Source organism: Salmo salar, chromosome ssa13 (assembly GCF_905237065.1).
Source record: "Salmo salar chromosome ssa13, Ssal_v3.1, whole genome shotgun sequence".
NCBI classification, from domain to species: Eukaryota; Metazoa; Chordata; class Actinopteri; order Salmoniformes; family Salmonidae; genus Salmo; species Salmo salar.
The window spans coordinates 21839499-21845393 of record NC_059454.1 but is presented as its reverse complement, the minus strand read 5'-3'; positions in this window follow the sequence as shown (position 1 = coordinate 21845393).

Here is a 5895-nt window from a genome sequence, read left to right as displayed (position 1 = left end):
CTGGCTCACATGCGGATCAACATGATTACCTCCAACCGCCCGAAGCGGTTACTATTACACAACTGATCTGCTCAAGCACGGAGACCCCGGGCCCACCAACAAATTCGCCGACATTTAGATTCCAGCCTTACATGATGGGATGAATACGGACGTTTTTATTTTCCACTCATAGTCAGAATATTGATTTTCACTCTCTCCCCCCTTCTTGCGCACTCTCTCTCGAATAAATTATAAAATGTCAGGTCTTTCTTTGGCTATGTTTCAACCTTTTTTTAAATTATTATTCATAATTATATTCCGTTTTTACGTATTTTATGCTATCAGCATCTGGTAATGCGACTGTAAGACTGCATGCTGAGGGTGATAATTGACAAGGTGTGATAAAATAGTTCTGAAGCCAGCTATTTAACCTCTAGGATTGTCCGATTCTGACCATCAGTTCAGAGAGGTTGTTGCAGTAGTTATGAGCTGCTGCTGCCACCCCAGTGGTTAGGAAGTCATAAAACATCATGTGAAAGTTGGCTTGACACCTAACTGTTCCAGCTACAAGGAGAAAGGCTTGTTTGTATGTGAAGAGAACCCCAACCTGAGGTCATGTCTAACTTCCAACTGAGGCAGGTTGGAGAATGGTGCAGGCCAGGGGAGACAAAGGGGTTGGAACAAACTGTGTTCTCATGTTGAAACTCTACCCTCCTCCTCCCCTCTCTTTCAGTCATGGAGGGAAAGAGGCAGGCAGGGCCGTTGGTATTTTCCTGCGCCAAGCTCTGCACCCTGGCTCCATGCCACCCTATCAGCCCCCCCTCTCCCTCAAACCTTCCGAGGATGGGTGTGTCCAGGTGATTCAGGAAGAGCCTAGGGACTGCTTAAAGGAGCAGGGGAGTTACAGATGACACACACACACACCTGTAGTCATACACCTGTCCTTGTACAGTGTTTATCTAAGCTGTCCATGGACTATGTGTCAACAGTGTTCTATTCAGTGCAGGGGAGTTTTTTTAACAGTGATAAGAGTAGACCCTCACCCTTCCTCTAGTCCTCCAGGCTGAACTACAGTATCTGTCCTGCTGCACCCCAGATACAAGGCCTGTGTACATGTACTATCCACAATGCACTATGGGTGTGACTACACAGCACATAAAGGCTACGCTATTGGAATGACCACAGCACATGAAGGCTACGCTATAGGAATGACCACAGCACATAAAGGCTACGCTATAGGAATGACCACAGCACATGAAGGCTACGCTATAGGAATGACCACAGCACATAAAGGCTACGCTATAGGAATGACCACAGCACATGAAGGCTACGCTATAGGAATGACCACAGCACATAAAGGCTACGCTATAGGAATGACCACAGCACATGAAGGCTACGCTATAGGAATGACCACAGCACATAAAGGCTACGCTATAGGAATGACCACAGCACATGAAGGCTACGCTATAGGAATGACCACAGCACATAAAGGCTACGCTATAGGAATGACCACAGCACATGAAGGCTACGCTATAGGAATGACCACAGCACATAAAGGCTACGCTATAGGAATGACCACAGCACATGAAGGCTACGCTATAGGAATCACCACAGCACATGAAGGCTACGCTATAGGAATGACCACAGCACATAAAGGCTACGCTATAGGAATGACCACAGCACATGAAGGCTACGCTATAGGAATCACCACAGCACATGAAGGCTACGCTATAGGAATGACCACAGCACATAAAGGCTGCGCTATAGGAATGACCACAGCACATAAAGGCTACGCTATAGGAATGACCACAGCACATAAAGGCTGCGCTATAGGAATGACCACAGCACATAAAGGCTACGCTATAGGAATGACCACAGCACATAAAGGCTGCGCTATAGGAATGACCACAGGAATGTGTATAGTGTGAATGGGAGAATGTGTTGCTGTGTGTTTAGCGTATGACCGGGGAATTACCCAGCTACGTTCCCTGGCTAACGAGATTACAGTAATCTGGTCCTATCACTGGGCCTGTTTCAGCTGACAGCCTAAAACCACCCAAAAGGCCCCAATGAGTCACCAGCCCAACACAGGAGTCCATCTGTCTGCCTGTGCGATATACGAGAGAATATCTACACTGAGTGTGAAACATTTTAAGGACACCTGGGCTTTCCATTACATAGACTGACCAGGTGAATGCAGGTGAAAGCTATGATCCCTTAATGATGTCGCTTGTTAAATTCACTTCAATCAGTGTAGATGAAGGGGGGGAGACAGATTAAAGAAGGATTTTTAAGCCTTGAAACAATTGAGACATGGATTGTGTATGTGTGCAATTCAGAGGGTGAATGGGCAAGGCAAAATATTTAAGTGCCTTTGAACGGGGTATGGCAGTAGGTGCCAGGCGCACCGGTTTGTGTCAAGAACTGCAAAGCTGCTGGGTTTTTCATGCTCAACAGTTTCCCGTGTGTATCAAGAATTGTCTACCACCCAAAGGACATCCAGCCAACTTGACACAACTGTGGGAAGCATTGAAGTCAACATGGGCCAGCATCCCTGTGGAACGCTTTCAACACCTTGTAGAGTCCATGCCCCAACAAATTTAGACTGTTCTGAGGGCAAAATGAGGGGGGGGGGTTGTACACTCAGTGTCCATGTGTCTCACATGGAAATATATATCAGAGAGAGAGAGAGAGAGAGAGAGAGAGAGAGAGAGAAAGAAGGATTGACAGAGAAAGACGACCACTGGGAGAGACAGAAAGATAACCTAAGCCATATTATAGACACAGGGAGAGATAGAGAACATGACAGACAGATAGTTAGAGGGCTACAGTACATGCTTCAGGAGGTCTAGAAACAAACATGGTTTGCTTTCCGGCACACTTGAAGCCATATGTGTTCTTTGTGAAATGTCCTTGAGCTGAGAGAGGGAGTTTGTCGGTCTGAAAACACAGAGACTGTCACACAGAAATTCACAGCCTCATGTTAGCAAACATACCAGTAGTCAGATACAAACAGTCAGGCAGGCAGTAGATCACACACCTTCCTGGAACAATGAGGTAGATGCATACCAGGACTTCTAGACTGAAACTCAATGGAAAAACCGCTGTCCTGCCAGGAAGCCACACACATCTACCTCTAAATCAGAACAGATCTTTCCTTCCAAAAAAAGGCATGTAAATAACACTGCAGCAGCAGGATAAAAGCAATCAGATTAAGACCCATATTAATTTCATTGATGTGATAAACCCTTGCTTATTAGCCCTAGCTCAGGCTTCTCATATGCTAATGTATAACCACAGAGGAGTCAGTGGGGAGCTTAGCACCAAAATACCTCCACTGGCTCCGGCCTCTCTCTGGTTGTCTAGACACTCAGGGATAATCCCCCACTCTGGGCCCCGAAAATAGAGATCTGTATAGGGGTCACTCTCCCTCTCCCTCAGTCTCTCCCTCTCCCTCCACCAGCATTGGGTTTCATCAGATCTGGAAGGACAAGAGGGGTGTACCCCATTCTAGTCTCTGTGTCTGTACAGTATGATACTATACACATCTCAGTGTATATTTAACAGAGGATAAAACAAATATTACAGCTGTTATTGTTTAATATAATAGCTATCATGTGTCTTGTATTATTAGACAGAGGGGAGAGGAACAGTAGGAGACAGACAGACCATGTTTGGGGTATGTGAAAGGAAGAGAGAGAGGGGAGAACAGAGCATGTGTGTCGGAGAAAGAAAGTTGTGATGAGGCAGATGTTCCATTGGCTTTCACGCTGTCTTTCCATTTAAGAAGAACACCAAAGCCATAACAATGAGAGCCACATGGAGACATACTCATACAGATAAATCAACACACATACATTTCTAGAATACTAAGACACTCGCTCTCTCTCACACACATTCAAGTACATGCGTGTGTACACACACACACACACACACACACACACACACACACACACACACACACACACACACACACACACACACACACACACACCATACTCTTTCTCTGTAACACATCTCCACACACACAACCTTCTCTCACAAACCTCACATGTTTCTGCGCAGGGAGGCAAACACACCCCTACTACTGCACATCTGGCAGGGGACACAAGCCCCTCTTTGTGCTGGGGCTCTGGGAGTGTGCTCCCTGGTGGGTGAGGAGAGTAACACAATCGCTTCAGGGGACCAGCATCTTCTCCTTTCAGCATACACACTATAGACAGACAAGACACACACTGGGACCTATCACTTACACAACATACAGGGTACTAGGGCTATTTTGGTCATAGCGAACAAATGTGTTTGAGTTCATGTTGCAGATATCGCCTATTTAGTCGACCTACGTCAATCCCCCCTTTTCTCCTCTATCCATCCCGCTGTTTTTCTTCCTCCTGTTCTTCCACTCCTATTTATATCTGTGTGCTCTCTCTCTCTCTCTCTCTGTGCCCTAAAGCTGGACCCCGGCTCCTGCCCAACTCAACTGGACTGGAGATGAAAGCTGACTCACTCACACATCAACACACACGTGGCTGCACACACCCCTTATGCACACATACACACCCCTTATATGCACACACCCCTTATACACACATACACACCCCTTATATACACACACCTCTTATACACACACCCCTTATACACACACACCCTTTATACACACACACACCACAAACACCCCTTATACACACACACACACCACAAACACCCCTTATACACACACACACCAAACACCCCTTATACACACACACACCACAAACACCCCTTATAACACACACACACACACACACACACACACACACACACACACACACACACCACAAACACCCCTTATACACACACACACACCACAAACACCCCTTATACACACACACACCACAAACACCCCTTATACACACACACACCACAAACGCCCCTTATACACACACACACCACAAACACCCCTTATACACACACACACACACCACAAACACCCTTATACACACACACACAGCACAAACGCCCCTTATACACACACACACCACAAACACCCCTTACACACACACACACACACACACACACACACACACACACACACACACACACACCCACAAACACCCCTTATACACACACACACACACACACACACACACACACACACACACACACACACACACACACACACACACACACACACACACACACACACACACACACACACACACACACCACAAACACCCCTTATACACACACACACACCACAAACACCCCTTATACACACACACCACAAACACCCCTTACACACACACCACAAACACCCCTTACACACACACACACCACAAACACCCCTTACACACACACACCACAAACACCCCTTATACACACACACACACCACAAACACCCCTTATACACACACACACACCACAAACACCCCTTACACACACACACACCACAAACACCCCTTACACACACACACACCACAAACACCCCTTATACACACACACACACCACAAACGCCCCTTATACACACACACACCACAAACACCCCTTACACACACACACACACACACACACCACAAACACCCCTTATACACACACACACCACAAACACCCCTTACACACACACCACAAACACCCCTTACACACACACACACACACCAAACACCCCTTACACACACACACCACAAACACCCCTTATACACACACACACACCACAAACACCCCTTACACACACACACACACACACACACACCACAAACACCCCTTATACACACACACACACACCACAAACACCCCTTATACACACACACCACAAACACCCCTTATACACACACACCACAAACACCCCTTACACACACACCACAAACACCCCTTACACACACACACACACACCACAAACACCCCTTATACACACACACACCACAAACACCCCTTATACA